This window comes from Pinus tabuliformis, chromosome 1_1 (genome assembly GCF_031772625.1).
Source record: "Pinus tabuliformis cultivar Carrire ecotype Pingquan chromosome 1_1, CPIR1, whole genome shotgun sequence".
NCBI classification, from domain to species: domain Eukaryota; kingdom Viridiplantae; phylum Streptophyta; class Pinopsida; order Pinales; family Pinaceae; genus Pinus; species Pinus tabuliformis.
In genome coordinates this window covers 471,304,410-471,326,720 of record NC_142297.1, presented here as the reverse complement: position 1 = coordinate 471,326,720, position 22,311 = coordinate 471,304,410, and positions in this window count along the sequence as shown.

The window sequence follows — 22,311 nt, the reverse complement described above, 5'->3', positions numbered from 1 at the left end:
ATGTTCCAGACCCAGGCCAACTTGGCCAAGTTCATCAAGATCCTCATCAGGATCAAACTCTGGTGCACGACTCTCCACTACCCAATCTGATGTTGGATCAATGTCTTCCAACACAATGGGATCTGAATCAGGTCTTTTGTTCAGCAATTGGTTCCGTCTGAGCCAAAGGTTGTATTGGACAAAAACTAGATCATTCAACCGTTTTTGCTCCAAACGGTTTCTCTTCTTTGTGTGAATCCTCTCAAAGACAGACCAATTGCGCTCACACCCAGATGCACTGCAAGTTTGACTCAAAATACGAATTGCAAACTTTTGCAATTGAGGGCACTGGCCACCAAAGGCCTCCCACCATTGTGCTGCAAAAAACATAGGAGTGTAATGAATTATGAGTTAGATGAAGGCTAAAGCTCAACAAAATTACAAATTATATCTAACTTTCAAATTATAAATGATTTAACAAACTTTAGTCTTTAATAAAAAAAGTAAAACTGTAAAACCGTTAAGAAATTGAAAATTGAAATTTTTGTTTACCTAGCTCATCTGCTTCTCTTGCAATCTTTGCTAGGTTCTTTGCAATCTTTGCTAGGTTCTTCCCAAAGGTACCTGTTGCATTGCTGAAGGATGTGACCTGTTGATGTATCTGCAGCTGATCAGACTCCGATGGGATCATGCGTTCAATGCAATCAACCAGTCCATCTCTGACCTCCCCGCTCAAAGCTCCTGACTCCTTAGCTCTATAATGATACCGTGGGTTCAAAAAATACCCAGCTGCATGTATAGGGCGATGGAGTTGATTGTTCCATCTTTCATCCATGATTGCCCAAATGGGCCCATACTTTGCCACTCTATCCTTGTATGCTGTCTTTATTTGCTCCTTTGCTTGATCCATAGCCTCATAAATGAAGCCCATAGCCAACCTTTCCCCATCCACCAACCGCAACACCTTAACCAGTGGCTCAGCAAGCTTCACAATCTCTGCTGCCTTTCTCCAAAAAGTTTCATCATGGACTTTCCTTTTCAATTCTCTGCCTTCTGGTTTGTTAGACCAATTGGTTTGATTCCATTCATCACTGGAAAACATCTTTTGCAAGTTTCTATGTTGGGAAAGCATAGATTGCAATGTCAAAAAATGTGTAGCAAATCTAGTGATGGCAGGCCTAATAATATCCTTGCCTCCAGTGTGTTTCCTCATGAGACTCAAAACCAGTGTATGATTGTAGATAAATTTTGTTATGCTTTTGGCATTATCTACAGTGTTTCTGACCCAATCTAATTTTCCAATATCCTCAAGCATGAGGTCTATGCAATGTGCAGCGCATGGGGTCCAAAAGATGGTCTTGTGTTTTTCCTCTAACAGTTTACCAGCAAGAACATAGTTAGAGGCATTGTCAGTGATGATTTGAACAACATTAGCCACCCCCACATCCTCAATAACCTCATCCAATAGCTGAAACAACAAGTGGCCATCTTTTACCTTATCAGATGCATCAACTGATTTTAAAAACATGGTTCCCTGTGGGCAGAAGACAAGAAAGTTTATGATGGTACGGTTTCTTTGATCAGTCCATCCATCTGACATGATGGTACACCCTGTTCTTGCCCATGAGTCTCTCAACTCTTGCAAATACTCATTAATGGATTGAATTTCTTTCTGCAAACGAACCCCCCTTAGCTCTTGCATAGTAGGGCCTTTGAAGCCTTTTCCAGCAGCATGTATGGCATCAAACATAGGCTCATAATATGGTGAACGAGTAGCATTAAAGGGGATATCTATTATCAGCATCATACCACCATCTAGCTATGTAGTCACAAGCAGTCTCCCTCAATTCTTTCTTCCAATGGTCATCTAAAGTGGGCTGAATTTGACCTTTACTAACTTCAGGACCATGTGCATCTGATGGAGAGGAGGGAGTGAAATAACTTTTGATAGTCACATTACCCTTCATTCTACCCTTTCCCTTATCTTGAACTGAACCAAAAGAGGGAGGAACATAACGGAAAGGGTTGGATGCCTCAGTTTGAGGGATAGAGGAAGAACCCTCAAAATCATATTGGGGGTTGGTAGCCATCATTCTTTGTATCTCCCTCTTCCTCCCAATCTCAGCCTGTATCTCTTGTTGCCTAGCCTTATCTTCTTTAAATTTTTCAAAGCTGGCCAACAAATTCTTTCTAATCTCCTCAATTTCATCAGAGGGACATGGGGTAATTTGGCCTTTAATCCCTGCCAAGTGTAGTTTCAGCCTATTAATCCCCCCAGGACCTGCCTTAATTTTCTTATGGCAAAATTTGCATTGCATTTGACTATCAACCATTTCAACATATGCCCAAGCAGGATCTTTTGCTCTAGGTGCCATTTTTTGACTAGGAAAACAATCTGAAAATGAAAAAAAAAAAAAAAAAATTGATTCAATGTTCATTTATTTGACAAAAAACACTCTCTAAGCTTTCTTGATATGCACCTAAATTTTACTAAGCAAAAACAGATTTGTAAGGGTGGAAAAAAATACCTCCAGGCACAAACTGCCTCCTCAAGCTCGCTCCAAGAATCAGCTCCTCAATGCTGCTCCAAATGGCTGCCCAAGAAGCTCCTCACTCCAGCTACAATGCTCCTCCAAGACTCCTCACTGCTGTTCCAAAACAAGCTCAAGAACTGCTCACTAACTCTCAAAGAAGACTCTCACTCAAATGCATAAGACTGCTGTGAGTGAAATGAGAGCATTTGGCTGTCTTAAATAGAGTTTGGGAGGGGGAAATGGACCCCAAAAGCATTTAACAATTTACCATTACCCTTTTGGAATCCACAAACCCTATTAACTTTACCAAAAAACAGCAAAAAAGTGAAAAAAAAAACATGTTTAACGCTGCCCACGCGGTTTTTATTGACCCGGCCTGGTCAATGCGGACTCGGCCTGGTTGACCGAGTCAGCTATGACTCGGCCAAACTGGCCGGTTACTTGGCCTGGTCGAATTTTTTTTTTATGACCCGGTATGACCAGGCCGTTTCCGTTTCAACCCGGCCTGGTTGTAAAACACTGGGTTACAGGCTGCCAACGATGGAGTGGATGTTTTGCTTGCATGCGCCCGCGTTTCATTTCAGATGGAGGTGCTGTGAATGGTATCCACTCGAGCAGGTTGAACTGTTACAGGATTCCCGCGAGGTGTCTCGTAACAGTCCTTTCTCCTTGGGTGCATGCTGCACGACGGAGGTTCTGGCCTTTCAATCGCGTTCCCGGAGCTTTTGATGCCTGCAGTATGAGATCCCAGCATTTGTTTAACTTTGAAAATGGCTTTTCCCGCGAGAACTCATCGATCTTCTTTGTTGGTGTAGGGAACTTGGTCGCATGTCGACAAGGATGGTGGAGCAAGGTGACAGCAATGTGCAAGGGTGCCAACAGAGGCTTGCATGCATCCATACCAATCCATAGTCGCTAAATCTTCTTTTAAGATGAATTCTGGCCGTCCAAAACTCCTACAGGAAGTTTCCTGTAGAACACAGAGCTTCCTGTAGAAAGTTCGGCCTTCCTGTAGAAAGTCTATACTTTCCTGTAGAAAGTCTATACTTTCCTGTAGAATATCCGCGCCTTCCTGTAGAAAGACTGCATCTTCCTGTAGAAAGACAGCATCTTCCTGTAGAAGATTCAAACCATGATAAAATTGCACATACCTTGAAAAAACATGGGTACTCTTGGAGGAGGTGCTGGTGAGGTTCCTTGACAGCATGATAAGGACCCTTGGCTTTGGGTTAGAGGGCTTCCTCTCCTCCATAGAACATCTGCAACCTGCATGCAATTTTACCATATTTTGCTTATTGTTTTTTCTTTTTCTCTTTTTTCTTTTTTTTTTGAAAGATAACAGGGGCGCCTCAAAGAGGTTTTCACCTGTGCCATCTGCCCTGAGCGCCTCAGAGAGGTTTTCACTCAAGGATCTTTTTCACCTTTTTTTTTTTTTTTTTGAAAGACAATAGGGGCGCCTCACTGAGGTTTTCACCCCTACTACCTGCCTTGGGCGCCTTTGAGAGGTTTCCTGTAGATATTCAAACGATGCCCATTGACAAGCATGGGAATGGCTTCCTCATCAATGGTTCGAATGAGGACAGATCCATTGTCATGGCATTTCTCCACTGCATATGGTCCTAGCCATCTGGTTCTCAGCTTCCCCTTGAAATCTTTGTATCTTGAGTCATACAACAAAGCCCAATCTCCCGGCTGAAATTTCTTGTCATGGAGATGTTGGTCATGCCACACCTTTCTCTGAAGTTGAACCACTTCTGAGTGAAGGAGGGCCTGCATCCGGTGCTCATCCAGGCCATTTAGCTGCAGTAGCCTTTCTTGTTGTGCATGGCTGAGATCTAGGTCCAGCTGAGCTGCCATCCTCAAAGTGTTGTATTCAAACTCAATGGACAGCAAAGCTCTCTTCCCATAGACCAGCTCATACGGTGTGAAGCCGGTGGTGGTCTTCCAAGTGGTGTTGTAAGCCCATGTGGCTTCAACCAGGCGACCTGCCCAGTCCTTTCTGCTGCTGCTCACCACTTTAGTCAAGATCCCTTCTAATGCTCTATTGGTGACTTCCACCTGCCCATTTGCTTGAGGGTGATAAGGGGTGGAAGTCCTATGCTTGATCTTGTGATGAGCTAGGAGATCTTCAACCAGGTTGGAGGTGAACTGGCTCCCTTGATCGGTGACCAGCTCTCTTGGATAGCCAAACTTATAGAAGATGTTCTCTCTTAGGAACTCGGCCACCTTTTCTTCTGTTGCTGCTTTAATTGCTTTGGTCTCTGCCCACTTTGTCAAATAGTCAGTACACACAATGATGTAAGTCCTTTGCCTCGAAGAGGGGTTGATTGGGCCCACAAAGTCCATGCCCCACTTCTCAAATGGCTCAAGAGTCACTTGAGGTTGGAGAGGCATCTCATCCCTTTGGGTCGGTTTCCCCATTCTTTGGCATTGGTCAGACTGACTGACATATCTTCTGACATCTTGATGAAGTGTGGGCCAATAGTAGCCTGCCTGCAGGATTTTGAAGGCAGTTCTCTTTGCTGCAAAATGTCCTCCACAAGGCCCATCATGACAAGTGAGGAGGATATCAAAGACTTCCTCCTCCCTTACACAACGCCTTAAGATCTGATCGGGGCCAAGCTTGAACAGGTTGCCCCCGATCCAAGTAAATGAGGCACTTTTTCTGATGATTCTGCTCTTCTCTCTGGAAGATAGGTGTGGAGGGAACTGTGCTGAAACAAGATAGTTTGCTATATCAGCAAACCATGGAGAGAGTACTGAAATAGCAAACAGATGTTCATCAGGCATCTGGTCGTCCACTGTTCCATCCTCATCTGCAGACAAATCCAATCTAGATAAAAAGTCAGCAACAACATTTTCTCTACCTGGTTTGTCAACAATGGTCAAATCAAACTGCTGCAATAAAAGTAACCATCTAATAATACGAGCATTCACATCTGGTTTATTCATTAAATATCTAATAGCAGCATGGTCGGTATGTACAAAGGTTTGGTAACCAGTAATATAATGTCGGAACTTGTTCAATGCATGGACCACAGCCAAGAATTCTTTCTCGGTTACAGTGTAATTCAGCTCAGCTTTGGACAAGTTTATGCTAACAAAGTAAATGGCATATGGAAGTTTCTGCTCAACTTGTCCTAAAGCTGCACCTATGGCTTTGTTCGAGGCATCAGTGTGGATGTGGAAAGGTAGGGCCCAGTTTGGACCTCTCAGGATTGGGGCTGACACCAACTTGTCCTTTAATTCATTTAAAGCCCTCTGACAATCGTCAGTCCAATTAAACTCCACATCTTTTGCCAATAGGCCAAACAATGGCGAGGCTAGCTTGCTGAAATCTTTAATGAATCTCCGGTAGTATCCTGCTAATCCCAAGAAACTCCGAACATCCCTGACCTTTTGAGGAGGTGGAACCCTCTTGATGAGAGCAATTTTGTTAGGATCCACCTGCAATCCTTGGCAAGAAATGGTATGGCCTAGCACGGTCCCTTCAGTCATTAGGAATTCACATTTTTCAGGACTAAGGGACAAGTTCATCTCGGTGCATTTGGTTAGGACTTTTCCCAAGTTGGACAATGCTTCCTGGAAGTTGGCCCCATAAGGAGTAAAGTCATCCCTATAGATTTCTACTGCATCATGGACCAGCTCCGAGAAGATGCTCAAGACAGCTCTCTGAAAGGTAGCAGGAGCATTGCATAGCCCAAAGGGAAGGACTCGATAGGCAAAGGTACCCCAAGGACAAGTGAAGGTGGTCTTATCTTCGTCTTCCGGGCTGATTTGGATTTGGTTGTACCCGCTAAACCCATCCAGGAAAGAGAAGAATTTCTTTCCTGCCAGTCCATCCAACACTTGATCTATGAAAGGTAGAGGGAAATGGTCCTTCTTGGTAGCTTTGTTCAGTTCTCAGTAGTCCACACAGATCCTCCATTTCCCATTTTTCTTGGGAACCAACACTAGAGGGGACACCCATTCACTATCTGAGATGGGGTAGATGAATCCGGCATCCAACAGTTTTTGCAATTCTTCCTTGACAATGTCCTTAAGGGCTGGATTCATTCTCCTCTGAGGTTGCCTAACCGGTTTACAGTCCTCTTTGATGTATATATGATGGGTACAGACCGAAGGATGGACTCCTTTCATCTCCTTATAGCTCCAAGCAAAAGCATCTAGGTGGTTGGCCAACAGACTACACAGCTCCTTTTCCTGGGAAGGAGATAGGGAGGAGCTGATCTTCAATGCTTTCTCAGGGCTGAACTCCACATTCTTGACTCTGGGAGTAACAGGGTTGGTTGTACAAAGATCCACTAGGGTGCTAGCTTGGGCATCCTCCACCAATTTCTCTAAGGGTAATGCACTGGAAGGTAGATTCTGGATCAAGGTCTCGATCAAGTCATCCTCGGTTGGGGGGTCTCTTCTAGTGGTATCTAAGGTGCACAGAGGTGCTGAGTACACCTCGGCTTCCTCTCCTTCCAACCAGAGTGGTAAGTCATGCTCTAAGGAGGGTTGGGCAGGAGGGTATAGGACTAGCTGCTTGGACATGGGACCATTTTTGATGGTCATGTTTCCTGCACGACAACTTATGTAAGCATCTGCAGTAGCTAACCAAGGCCTTCCCAAAATGAGAGGATATCCAGTAAGCTTGGCCTTTGGTTGCAGAACCAGGAAGTCTGCAAGGTATTCCCAAGAGTCAATAGAGACCAAGACATCCTCCACAATCCCTTCGAGAGTCACGGTGGAGCGATCTGCTAATTGCAGTACTGTCGAGGTCTTCCTCAAGGAACCCAGAAGATTAAGCTTAAGCATGGTATCCCTGGTCATCACATTAATGGCAGCCCCCATATCAATCAAGGTGTGAGGTATAATGGTGCCATTGATGTGAACATCTACTACAGGACTTCCAGGATCTAGGTACTTTGGGCAGATGACTTGCCCTAACATAAGGTAAGACAGTTGTCCTATGACATTGATAGTTGAGGCATCTTTCTTCCGTCTGCCTGGGTGTTTGAAACACTTCTCCTTAACCAGTTTGTTGTATATTGGCACATCCTTTATGGCTTGGAGAAGTGGTATTTTTACACACAACTGCTTGAGCTCACCCAGAAGCTCATCCTCCTCTGGGTTGGGTTGTGTGGTGGCTGTTAGTCTCTCAGGAAAGGGTGGAATAGCCTTTGGTTCACTTTCCTGTTTATCTTCCTCATCCTCTGGGGGAGGAGGTTGGCGATCTGGTAGAGTCTTTCCAGATCGAAGATTGATCTCCTGGATCTCCACAACATAGGTAGGGCATGAGGTTTCCCCAGTGTATACTTGCTGGGCCTGTCTATTGTTGGGGTTCGGGTTCGGTTGAGTAGGCATTTGAGGTTGCCTTAGAGGAGCAGGAGGTAATGGCTGAGGTTGAACTGGTGGTGGAGGCAAGATGGCAGGAGGAGTGTTGTATTGGGGCCTCCACCCCGACTGAGGTGCATTCCATTGAGGCTGTGGCTGGGCATGTGAGTGATATGAGTGAGAAGTAGGTTGAGTGGGGTACTGAGGTGGATAAGACCATGGAGGAGGCATGGACCATGAAGGATGAGCAGGGGGACCCCAGGAAGGCATAGGAGTCGATTGGTTGGGGCTGTAATAGGCTTGAGATGCTCCTTGCATCCCCTGCTGATAAGGTGTAGATCCCTGTGGCCTCCTTTGGTTGAAGTAATAGAGAGGCTCTGTGGGAGCTTCTGTCCCTTGGTACATGGCTTTAAACCCAGGTAAGGTTGGACACTGATTTGTGGGATGGTCCTCCTCACAAACGAAACACACTTCAACCGAATGCAATGGACATTCGTTCTTAGGGTGCCTCCTTGTGCACCTAGGGCAGAAGACAGCCAAGGCTCTCTCAGCCTCTTCTTTCTTTTGCTGAATCCTGAATGTGTCAAGCTACATGGCAATGGTTTGTCTCACCTCACTCTTAAGATCTTCTAATTGATTTGCAAGCTCATGCTTAGAGAAAGGGACACTAGTTGAGAGGTGGTTTCCTCTACCTCGTTTCCGAGCTGCCCTGGAGTGGTTTCTAAACACAGTCTTGATGTCCTCATAAGGCAGTTGGTAAATGTCCCCCCCAGCTAACATGTGAAGGGTATCTAAGAGGTCTTCAGGGACTCCTCGGAGCAGGACCAACTTGAGGGATTCAGGGTCAAGTGTGCACCTGGCCCGCTTATAGCTTAGTTGGAACCTCTCCTCATAATCCTCTAAGGACTCATCATTTCCCATGGACATCCGAAAGATTTCCCCCTTTGTCTCCTTGGACCTACAGTAATCCCGGTACTTGGTGTTGAAAGCTTGCTGCATCTGAGCCCAAGTGGTGATACTATTCCCAGGTAAGCCCATGAACCAGCGTAGTGCTGCATCCTTAAGAGTGGAAGGGAAAAGTTTCAACTTTTGCTCATCTTCAGTATAGTCATAGGTTCTACAAAGGACAGCAAACTCAAACAGGAAGGTATCCGGATCTTCAGTGGTCAGCCCATGGAAGTGAGGTAAGGCGGAGGGGCTAATGTTCTTCATTTTCATCTCTCCATTGGTCTCTCGGATGGGAAAGGCACCCTCTATTCTCTCATCTTCTCTTCTATTGTCAGCCATAGCTTCAGATGGAGTGGTCTCTAACTCTTCTTCTACTATAGGGTCTTTGGATATCTCAGGATGTTCACCTATAGGTTCTTCTGGGTCACTGTCACCAGAGAAGAGAGAAGGGTGACTTAGTGATGTGGTGGGGGTGTTTGGTAGGAATTTGCCTGATCTATCTCGGTTCCTACGAGGCATGAAATGGAAAAGACTTTCTTTCTCTTTTGATTGCTTTTGCTTTGCTTTTCTTTTGGTACCTGCAAAACTGAGACAGATTGATCTACAACTAACTATGAAAGATGCGAAATTAAACTGAAAGCAGGAAAGAACTAATCTACTTTGCTCAAAGGAAATTGCAAGAATGGAAATGCTAGTCTACGCTTGCAGAAAGGAAATGCTAATCTATGAAAGCAGGAAATGCTAATCTATGAAAGCAGGAAATGTCTATGCTACTCTTGCAGAATGGAAATGAAGTAAACTACTTAGCAGAAGGCAAGAGTAAGAAAGTAGAAGAAAAGCAACAATTACTAATACTCTGACGCTTCCCCGGCAACGGCGCCAAAAAGATGGTGGGCTCCAGTATTGTAGCAATAATGCTACAACTCCTGGAGCTTCCTATCTCTAATTTTATCAACCCGGTAGTTCGTACAAACTTGGAAGTGACGGTGCTGTATGCACAAGTACTAGCTCTTGTCGCAGCTGTCACTTGGTCAGCTGGCACAAGTCCGCTAGGGCTCAAGCCAACTTCTATATGCTCACAGAAGAAGCTTTATGAATGATGGACGAAAGCTAACTCAAAGGAGACTAGTCTAATTGCAGAAAGAAACTGAAAGTCAACAAAGCATGGAAACCCTAGTAAACCCTAATTTGACTAGCTAGACCCTTACTATGCAAAACTGTGAATGAAACCACTACCAATAATGCCATTACTTGCAGTGAACTGAAATACATGCATCTAAGCTACTTGCATCTGAAAAGACATGTTTTTGTATTTTTTCATTAAGTGGTTGGATTTATTGTGATGATGCTTTTGATTAGGGTTTGGTTGTGCAGGAGCGGTTTGAATGGAAGGAAAGCATGGGCAAGGTCAGGATGGCTAGGGGAGGTCCCAGAGGGTCTCTAGCATCAGTCCACAAAAGTCTACCACGTTCGGATGCTCAACAACCGAGTTTGCAGGCTTCTACAGGAAGTCTGCAGGGGATCCTACAGGAAACTCAGGGATTTCTACAGGAAGTCTGTGCAATTCTACAGGATGTTGGCCGTGGAAGGTTTTGGAAGATGGTGAAGTGTTGGAGTGGTGTGGGAGGATAGGTTAGATGGAGATGGAGCTGGTGATGGCTCAGGAGCAGAAAAATCAGATGGAGGGAGAGTGCATGCAGTGATTTGATGGTTGGAAGGATGGGATCAACGGAAGTGTAAGTAAATGGAGCTAAGTGATCAATGGATGAGTTGGAGGGTAGATGAGTTGGACAGAGGCTGAGTAGGTGGATTGAGGAGAGATCAAGAAGAAGAAGAAGGAAGTGGAATGGTGTGGAGCAGCGTAAATGAAACAAATGACTTATGCACCAAAAACGAGAAATTCATTAACCTATGATAACTGTGCCATGAAACCTATGAACAGCAATGGAAAACCAAGAAATGAAACTCGTGCATGGAAGTGAAATGTAGAAGTATGGTTCAATGTCGAAAGTACATGGATGGATCTTCAATGAAAATGTCTATGTTGCAGCTTGCATGGAAGTGAGAAGAACTGCGTTTCTTTTTGGTGGTTGGTTATGGACTGCACCCCAATCCCTAACAGAGATGGCAGTGAGCCTTAACAACCTTTTGCTGGAGCTCCAATAATTTATAACTATCCTCCTATCAAATCTAAGCAACTGAAACAAATTCACCATAAACTAATCCCATCTAAGCTCATGAAAAAGACTAAACTAACAAACTGTAAATTCGAATTGCATGTGAAAGTAGAAACTCAAAGTGCTGGAACGAAATGCAACAACATTACAACACCGAGGAGATCTATTGCTCTCAGGTTGGGCCCTAACCTGAGAGCTATAGCTCCCTTAGAAACTCAGAATGAGATCAAAATCTGCCTGTCTTTATTCATAAACGAAAGTCTGATGACATGCCAAAATTGGCTTACAAAAGGAACAAAAACCGAGCTGTAGCTCGTATTTCCCAATTACAAGAGTAATACAAAAGTTCAAAAAGCTCTTATCCAAGGCTACGGCCTCAGTATTTATGCAAAATGATCATCCAACAGGTGTCCTTGATTTGAGGAGCTCGGCTGTCCAACTGAAGTTTAAACTGTTGATCCTGTAGGACAGTCATAACTGTTGTTCCTGTAGAACAGTTATAACTGCTGTTCCTGTAGAACAGTTGGCTGCCTCTAAGCTCGGTGGGGAGATGGATTGGAGCTCGGAGCTATGGTGGCAATCACGAGGAAGGTCCCCAAGACCGTGGACATCCTCTCCTAAAAACCAGCAGTGCCACCTCATTGTCTCCTTGTCTCCTTTCTCGTGGTCTTTTCTCCCTTTTAATGCCAAAAACCTGAAAGCATCATGCATTAGTCACGTAGATAGAATGCCTACCCTTCTTCCTACAAACAACACGAATAAACCAAGAAATGAATGCATAAGCAATAAAAAAATGAATGGTTTGAGCAGAGCAAGTAGGCCAAATGAGCCCAAATTGTACCAAAAATTGGGGCTCATCAATGAGACCACTTTTTTTTTTCCCAATGACCAAAATAATATCATCCTAAATATGTTCGATACATTCAATCCTTCTTACATAGAGGGTGATAGGCCTGAGATAGCTCTTCATCAAAGATTCATATACTTGATTATTAACATTTCTATCTCTTGGATAGAAGACCAAATTCAATCTTATCGGTTGATGTCTTTCCTTCTTCTAGGGTTCCTTTCTATATAATATGGGTCTCCTATTTTCCCACCTCCCGCCCCCATAACTCCTCACATCATAATTCCCATTTATATTGTCGAGTCCATTGCAAAAATAATCATGGAAACATGCATTCTTGTATTGATCAATTGACATGTTGGTTGCATTGGGTGGGTCTATGATTATGCCTAGGACTTGACATTGTATCTACTATCATATGCATGGTAGAGTAGGGTGCATCACATGTTGATTTTGCATTAGAACTAACATCATATGATAATTCTCATGGTAGATTAGATGCATCTAAATTAAAATTTGCATATTTTATTTTCTGTTGATTTTATGGCCTAACATTTAGCATGTGCGATCATGAGATGCCACGAAAGCATGCTTCCTAGTGTTTTTTCATCTAGTATATGTGCAAGTGACAAGTCTACAGTAACAAAAAGATTTTTGGAGTTCTCATGACCTCCCATTCGAGTAGCTTCATCCACCTTTTCGAGAGATTACGTCCCAGTTGGAGCTAGATGTTACCCACCATTTTGTGGGTGATATCCCTAGGAGATATTTTTTTTTCCAACATGGTCCTCAGTCGGTAGCCAACAGCCCCTTATAGCCACCAGCTAGCTCATTGTGCCATTTCTCCACCACCTGAACCAACCATGTGGTCCCTCACCCATCTGCCATGATTGTATGTTTGAAGGTGGGCCTCCTGAACCTAAAGGTATGCTCTGTCATTCGGTAATTGAGTGTTGTAGTTTGTTTATCATGGACACTTTTGGGCATGGATTAATAAGGGGATTCAACGAAAATAATGGGCTAGGTCTGTGCACTTTTCCCCTATACCCCTTTTGGATATTAACCTTGGATTCTAGTCCTGTGGGATCTCTTTTACTGACCATTTGGCTTAAGGGATGGTATTTCATGGGAAACCTTGATTTTGGTTGCGTGGTCCCACTCCCTTATCCGCATATATTACCGCCCTTCCACTCATTATTACTCCATTCATCATTTCTCCCACCTAGGTCCACATTCCTCCACTGGGTCTACATAGGGATAGCTCACCCCTTCCCCTTGCCCACACCTTGGGTCAGGCTCAGAATGATGCCCCGAAGGTCGAAGCAACTAAAAAGAAAGATAAAATCATATTTAGCCACATTCAACAGGAAAATGTACCACAAAATGCAAAAGATGGTCGGGAAAAAACATTTAGCATGTGGGCAAAAGCCAATACATGAGCTCTACCCCATCATCATGCCCATCACCTTGCTTCCTACAAGTTCTACAAGCCACCTTCATCATATAGGAACCCATGATTGTCCCAACCCCTGGTGGGAAATAAATTGCCTTACCTTAAAAGGAGGTATTCATTACTATGTCTTATGCATCATGCTCTTACCCCTTGAGCCCCGAGCAATTAATCAAAGAAAATCATAAAAATGAAGAAGGCATATAAAGAAGGGTGGAAAAATCAAGGCCAGGGCACCTCATGTACCATGATTTCTCCCTCCTATACATTAGAAACCCAAGTGTGGTCTTCCCTTTTATTAGCTACCCTTGTGGCCCAGGGTTGCCCCTTCTCACCCCCTACTTCATTCACCTATCTATCACATGCCACCACCTTTTGAAGGATGTACCTTGAACATATTATCCCCTTTAGAAGTAAAAACCACCTAATAGGATACTTGGTTAACTCCATTTGGAGTTAGGAGACATTGGCACATCCCAAAGCCCATTACGGAAGGGCATGCTATTATGAAGTCCCCACCTGTGGTCCATGGTTGGTAAGCTCATTTACTCCATTTCTCTAATGACTTGTTGTATTGGAAGGCAGGGGATGCATTAGATCTTACTCAAGGTTGCAAATGGTCTCCATCTTCGGTTTGGTCTCCCTATATGGGGTCCTAATCCTCCAGAGGGCTACATTGGCACATGTAGGGTGTGTGTTGAGAGCCATGGGCCTCCACAACAGTAGAAAGCACTCCATGGATCCTCAAGGATGGTTAGAGATGCTTGAGATACTCCCATTAGACGAGGAAGATGCACCTGGTTCACCTTTTCCCAGCCAGCCCCACAGATGCACCATGTGTTTGGCAATTGACCTGGGACTTGTAGGATGATGTGGCATCCCCTACACCATCACCAGAGCCCTTGCAGACAATCTATAGGCATCTTCGACTCTTTTGGAGACCCCATGAGGTTATTATTGTGCCCCCACACCCATTGGGAGAACCATAGGTTTATTTTTTGGAGAACAAGGGACCAACCCCTTGTCCATCACTTTTAAGGCATATTCCTCTAACCTAACCCTCAAAACCTCACCTCCTTATCCTAGAAATCTTTGTACCCTACTTCAAGAGAAAGTAAACTCCATTCTTAACCCCCTTCTAGGAAAAGGGTCATTAAGATCACTTCACATCCATTGGTTGATTCATCCTTCACAAGTGACATTCTACATACCGGGTCTCCTCCCATCGGTGAAAGTTCGTAAAGAATAGGGAGTCTTAGCTGAGGTGACAATGGGCTAAGCCTCCATTGTTTCCCTTGACCTAACAGCTTTCCCCTTTAGGAATCCTTTTAGGCCCTGTTACTGCTCAAACTAGCAAGGGACCTAAAGGGGATCCCTAAAGGGAAAATGCTAGGCCAAGGGAAACAAATGGAGACTTAGCCCACTGTCACCTTAGCTAAAGCTCCCTACTATTTACGGACTTTCATCGATGGGAGGAGACCCGGTATATTATGGAGTCTCTAATGAAGGATAAATCAATGATTGGATGTGGAGTAACCCAAATGATTCCCTTTCCAGAAGAGGTTGAAGGATAGAGCTTGCTTACTTTCTAAGCAGGGTACAATGTCTTCTAGGAGAGGAATGAGAGGATTTGAGGGTTAGGTTTAGGGGATATGAATCGTGAAATAATTTCCTAATCCCTAAAATCCTTATTGAGAAATTGGTATCCCAGATGGTTCTTGAAGAATTGTTTTTTCAACGGAATGGGACCACCGGACGAATTGGACCCAGCCTAGGTTAGGGGGTGGGAGTTTAGCATAATTTTCAAACCTAGACAAGGTGGGGGAAATGATCAAAGAAAGAATATGCACTCAAAGGTGTTAAATTGATCCTATGAGGCACTAACCTTGGGGATGCTAAGGCCAAGTTTGATATCAAAGGTAGGGATTGAATTTTCTCACAATTCCACCGTCAGAATGGCTTCAAATTTGGAGGAGGTCTTGAGGAGGCACCAATGTAGGGGAGGCTAGGAGATCTAACACTTTGGAGGGATAGTTTGCTGGGAAAATAGTTCCCTAGGTGACCCAACTTGGCTAGACCAAGGAAAAGGAGAAAACGTATGATTGTAAGTGACCACCTTTTAGTAGATCAATGCCCTAGTCTTGGGATAATGTATTCTATGATAAATATGAGTGAGGATCTTTGATTCTTTGTCAAGGAGACCTCAAGACCACTTCATTGGCCTTCTAGGTCAAAGAGAAGGAAATCTTGCAGCTTTTATACTTCAATGTGCAAAAGGTGATGGCTTATCAAGATAAATTTGTTGATAGAATTACCCCTAGGAGATTTAATTCACATTACATGGACCATAAGTTGAGAGATGCTATATAGAGAAAAAATTCCACAATTTAAGCAGTAAATGCATGCAACAATTAACCCTAAAAATAGTGAAAATCCCAATGGGTGTGGGGGCACAATAATAACCTCGTATGTCTCCAAATGAGTTGAAGATTCCTATAGATCATTTGCAAGGGCTTTGATGATGGTGTAGGGGATGCCACATCATTCTACAAGTCTTGGGTCTGTTGTCGCGCGGATTGACACGACAACGCTCAGACCGGGGGCTGTCACTCTGATCCCCGATCCCTCCGTTTAAGCCTGTCTCCCGCGGCTAAGGGGGGTAGTCCCTGTGAGATGATGAGACCAACTGTCGACCAGTTGGTTGGGAGACACGAGACACGATATGAAAAAGAACTCGATGGATTTGATTAATTCAGCAGACCAGTGCCTTAAGGGATGATTATAAAAACGATTACTGGTTAAATGATATAGAAACATGAACCATGAACAGTAATCATATGTTAACTTCGCATCTCGACTTGAAAATTCAGCATGAAAGATATAACCTGAGAAACCACTGAAATGGGCAAAATTGATTTTCCACAAAAAATTTCAAATTTTTTTTTTTTTTTTAACAAAAAAAAGTTAATTCCTAAATTAAAAATTTAACCTTCCTAAAACCTAAATCTAAAATCTAAAAAAAATAAAATAAAATAAAATTAAACTAAACCCAAAAATCCCTTTTTTATTTTTTATATTATAAAGATGAAACTTTTAAAAAATCTAACTTAAAATCTATGCTAAAACTAAGCTAAAAAAAAAAATCAACCCAAAAATCCTTTTTTTTATTTATTTTTATTTTTATTATTTAAATCTAAAAATAAACTTGAATCTAAACTCTTTAAGATAAAAAAAAAAAAAAAAAAACAAAACTAAAGCTAAAATATTAAAACTAACAAAGTAAATCTAAACTAAACTAAATGAATTAAAATCTAATGAACTAAATTAAAATCTACAAATCTAAAATCGTGACTAAATATATAACAAATTAAAATCTAAAACAATAAAGTCCTAAGTCTAAAGTAATCAACGAAACTATCTAATAAAAAAAAGTATAACCTATGAATAACCAAAGGTTGGATTTAATAAAACCTAAACTAAAGCGTGACTAAAAGCTATGTCAAACAAAACTCATAAAAACGAAATTACCATTGAAACCGTAACTAAAACACAGAGACGCAATATGTATCACGCTGCCCAAAGAGAAATTCGTTTTTTACCTGATACGCAGGGATACAAAGTCGATTTACCTGTTCCGTGACCCTTCAGATAATTCTGAGATTTACGTATGCTGAGACCACAGAAACTGATACGCTGACATTACCTGAGATCGAGAGTCTGATACGCTAACCGCAATACGACTGTTCAGAAGATTGGATCGAAATTACTGTTTGCTGAACGTAGGGAGTGAACCCTCTGCCGTGCGAATGAGTTTCGGTACCCACGTGAGCTTAGGGGAATTAGAATACGATTGCAGGTTGTTACCTTGTGCCTGTGGTCATGCATAGAACCCGTCGACGGTAGAAGAAAAGCATGTAGTGCGCAGAGAATGGCACAGCAAATGAAGACGCCAAGTAAATGTAACCACGCCTTCAATGCAAAGGTATGACAACAGACGAATGGAGATTTCAACCACAGAATTTTCGAGATCGCGTTTCCTCTGGCCCGGTGGTTTCGAAGAATGCTGAGGCTCGGATTACACGCAGTCACGAAATTTCATTTCCATCTAGTCGCTGGCCTTATGTCAATAGAAATTTATTTTGAAATGCTCCGATGTGTACAGGCCTGCGATATCTCAGGATATAATGCTTGATGCAGTCGATAATTTTTGAAAACGCTGTTTGCCTAACGTTCTAAGCTGCCTGCATAAAGAAAGATTTCTTCCTCCAGATCCTATCTCAGGGCTGTAGCCTGCAAAATAGAAAACAAAAGCCGACGGACCAACGAAATTTTAAAGTAAAACCGCCCAAAATTTACCTAAAATCACAAAAAAAAATTTGCAGTAAAACCCTAGATCCAGAAAAGAATTACAGATATGGCCCCTTGACAGCCTGATTTAGCAAATAATGACAGGAAATATTTAGAATATCAGATAATACTTCAGAAATCTCTCATGTAAACCAGAAAACAAATTTTAATTGATAAACCCAGGGCCAAAATCAGCTAGGCTCTGCACAGAAAAGCCTGTGGGAGTCGGCTGGTTCAGCCTAGAACTTCCCCAAACGCCCACCAATATTCTCTATCAACAGGTTTTCCTGCACATCTCAAGCAACCATCAGCACAGAGAGAAGGAAAACTGCTAGATCTCAGTAAATAATGGAGATACCTGCCATTATTTCAGAAACCCTAGCAGCCTTCAAACCCTAGCAGGTGAACAAGATACCTGTGCTCACACTACTCAAAAAAAACAAGCTATGATTAATGGCTGAAAACCGAAATAATGCAGAAAATTTTAAGATCTCACAGCAATTCCAGAGAGTAACACCAGCACAATTTGGACCCCAAAGTCTTCTTTTATTAACCAGAAAATCAGATTACACGAGAGCTTTTTCAGTACTGACTCACAGATCGAATGATCTGAAAATGACTCCTAGCACCCTATTTAAAGGAAAAGCTCCAACGGCTAGTTCGATTGATCCATGTAAAAATGATCTCGACCGTTGATGAGGATCAAGACATCTCTTGATCTCATCCGTCGATTTATTCAATTAATTTTTTATTATTATTTTTAAAATTTTAAAATTATTTTTTATTATTATTTTTTGAATTTTTGAATTTTTATTATTTTTTTTTATTCATTTCATTTTTTTAAATTTTTAAATTTTTAATCTTTTATTATTATTATTATTATTTTTTTTTATTAAAATTTTTAAATGTTTATTATTTTATTTCATTTTTTAAATGGATCATCGAACTAAGCCATTGGAAACATCACCTAGGACCTAGGACTTAGGACTCACGAGGGGATTTAAAACATTTCTCAACCCTCAGGACACATTACATCATGATTTTTTTACAATTTACATCTCAAAGGGATGAACCCACTTAACACAGACCCTCATAGAACACCCAGTTCTGCGACACAACTATAATCTAGCAAACTAACATATAAGACTCTCCCAAAGTTCTGATGACGAAACCCATCCCGGCTTTGGGGTCAGGTTTGAAGGAAAACTCTGCCGATCCGTGGATCGGTGAGACAAAAAACCTTCCGGGACGTAGATCATCAACAGAAAGTTAGGTCCACCTAGGCAAATTACATACATTGACTCATGTCTGCTTAGATTATTTACAATTCATATATGCAGACTGGGTTTACAATTGAAATCCTCAAGCTGCTGATGACTGTAGGCTGGCACAGACACGTCGTTCAGGTGCTATCTCTTTCTGCCAAGAAAAGAAGGTGTACCGCATGGGAAGTTGACCCGTAGTGGTCAACATCTGGCTCTACTTGGGGACACGTTGCTGCTCTGTAGGAATGTGAGAATCCAGAATCTGCATCCATGCAACACACAGCAAAATATAAGTAGCGTCCGTCCAAAATCATCATATACATTAAGCACAAGAGAGATAAAAGCTCTTCATTTATTAATAACATGAAAAGTAAATCTAAATCTAAAAACAGAAATGAAATGCTGAAAAGACAAGGAGTAGGGATAGAAATACAATACAGAAGATGCCCCATGGCATCAGATATCATCTCTGAAGAACAGCTTGAGCATTTGGCCGTTCACTGGTAGATCAAGTGGTTCGCCATCCAATCTGCTCAAGTAGAATGAGTTTGGCCCAGCTATATCTCTGATGATGTATGGTCCCAGCCACAAACTATCAAACTTCTTATGTTTTCCCGGCTTTTCATTTTTGCGATCCCAGAGTAAAACCATATCTCCAACCTGCAAAGATCTAGATCGAGAGCATTTATCAAAGCTTTTCTTAATATTAGATTGATTTTTACATATAGCCTCAAAAGCTGTCCGACGAGCCTCATCTAATTCCACAATCTGATCTATCCTATTCTGAACAACATCTTTATTGGTGGAAAAATTTTGGAGAAGCTGATATGCTGGCAATTTTAGGTGCACAGGTAAGGTAACATCCAAGCCATAAACTAATTCAAAGGGAGATTTACCAGTAGACTTCTTCTTAGTAATTCTGTCTGCCCACAAAGCATACTTGATTTTGTTGTCCCAAGACTTCTTGTTATCTCCTACTACCTTCTTGATAATGGTTATGAGATTTTTATTACTTGACTCAGCCAAACCATTACCCTGAGGATAGTAATTCGACGAATGAGATAAGACAATGCCATATTTGAAGCAAAAAGATGTAAACTCTGAAGAACTAAAAGCCTTGGCATTGTCCGTAGTGATCTTAGCGGGGACACCAAATCTAGTAATGATGTTATTCTCAATGAAATCCATAATCACCTTTTCAGTGGCATTCTTAGCAGGAATGGCTTCGACCCATTTAGTGAAATAATCGGTAGCGGTCAAAATCCAAGAGTAGCCATTGCTAGAATTTTCATGGAACTTCCCTATGAAGTCCAGACCCCAATGCTGAAAAGGTGCCTCCACAATAACAGGTTGTAGAGGAAGGGCAGCAAGCTTCTGCTTCCCAGTGAACAGTTGACAGGCTTGACACGTTCTAACATACTTGTGCACATCAGAAAAAATCGAAGGCCAGTAATAGCCAGCTCTCAGGATCTTGTGGGCGGTAGTTCTAGCGGCATAATGACCGCCACAAAATCCTGAATGAAAATCGGAGATTAATCTTTTGGACTCAACATCGTCAACACACCTAAGCACTATGCCCTCAGGATTTCTCCATCCAAGGCCATCCTTCATAAGGCAGTACTTAGTGGCTTTCAGTCTAAGAGCCCTTCTTTTATGAGCGACTAAATGGTTAGGACATGCAAGATTTGTCAAATAGTAAACTATGTCCTTATACCATTCATGCTCAGCTAATCTTTTCAACTCTGGCGAAGATAGATCGTCAAGGCAGAACAAACCAAGAGTCTTTTCATTACTTTCAGTTAACATTTGAGCTAAACCTTGGCCTTTGATCAGCTTGGTGGGTCTAATTTCTAAATCATACTCTTGTATCTTAGTAACCCACCTAGCACGAGTGCCTAAGCAATCAGTTTGAGTCAATATGTCTTTAACAGCAGAATGTGGGACGAAAGCAATGATCTTAGAATAACCCACATAAGTTTTAAAATGCTTAGGAGACTTGACCAAGGCGTAAGCCTGCTTTTCCATGGTATTGTACTTCAATTCAGAGTTTTGAAGTGCTCTACTCATGAAAGCAATAGGCTGCTCGTGACCATCTTTATTCTTTTGAAGCAAGACACCGGCAATGGTATCCTCAGAAGCGAAAGAAAAAATCATGAAATCTTTGGAGTAATCAGGACTAACAAGGACAGGAGCTTTCGCGATAGCAGACTTGATTTCTTGGAAAGCCCTTTTGCCTTCTTCCTGCCAGACAAATTTCACATCTTTCTTCAGAAGACTTTGAATGGGCTTAGCTATTTCCGCGTAATTCGGGATAAATCTTCTAATGAAATTTATCTTTGCAAGGAAAGACTGAAGGGACTTGAGGTTATGCGGGAGAGGAATCTTTTGAATTGCTTCAACTCGTTCAGGATCGACCTTGACTCCTTCCTTAGAAATGATATGACCCAGAAGCTTCCCTTCAGTTACCCCAAAGACAGATTTAGTCGGATTCAAAGAAATTCCATATTCTCTGCATCTATCAAAAACCTTCCTAAGATGATCTATATGGCTGATACCATCTTTAGAGAAAACAGTAAGATCGTCTTGGTAAATTTCGATGATTTTCCCGATTAACCCTTTGAAGGCATAATCCATGGCCCTCTGGAAAGTAGCCCCAGCATTTGTTAACCCAAATGGCATTCTAATGTATTCAAAAGTGCCCCATGGTGTTGTGAATGTGGTCTTGTGTCGATCTTCCTTTTTTACCCAAACTTGATTGTACCCAGAAAAGCCATCTAGCAATGATATCATTCCAGACCCAGTTACTCTTTGCAACAAAGTTTCCATGTTTGGCAAAGGGTAATTATCCTTTTTGCATGCTAGATTAAGGTTTCTAAAATCGACACAAAGTCTTATTGAACCGTTCTTTTTCCTAACAATCACCAAATTCGAGCACCATGTCGAATGCCTAGTTTGAGCGATGATCCCTGCTGAAAGCATCTTAGCAAGCTCTTTCTGGACCAAGGGGGCTAATTTCGGATTAATTTGCCTAAGTTTCTGCCGAAAGGGTTTAGCATTCTCGTCCTTTAAAGGAATAGTATGCTCCATAACATCTTCCCTATAGCCCTTTAATTCATCATAGGAAAAAGCTAAAACATCTCTATATTCATGAAGTAAATCAGTTAACTTTTTCCTTTCCTCCAAACTAGTACCTTTACCAATTTTAACAATTTTCGGATTTTCAGAAGTACCAATGTTGATTTCGAGGTACTCGCCTGGGTCCATCTTGTTTTCTTCTCTAAGCTTTGTGGCATCATGCCGATCAAAATGTTGCTCCAAGGCAACCACATTTCTAGGAGTAGGATTTATGATATGTTCATGATTTAAAGATCCATCCTCCTAAGAAATTACCCGAAAATCTTCAAACTCATCCAAACTATTGAGAAAACGAAAGACTTGTTTT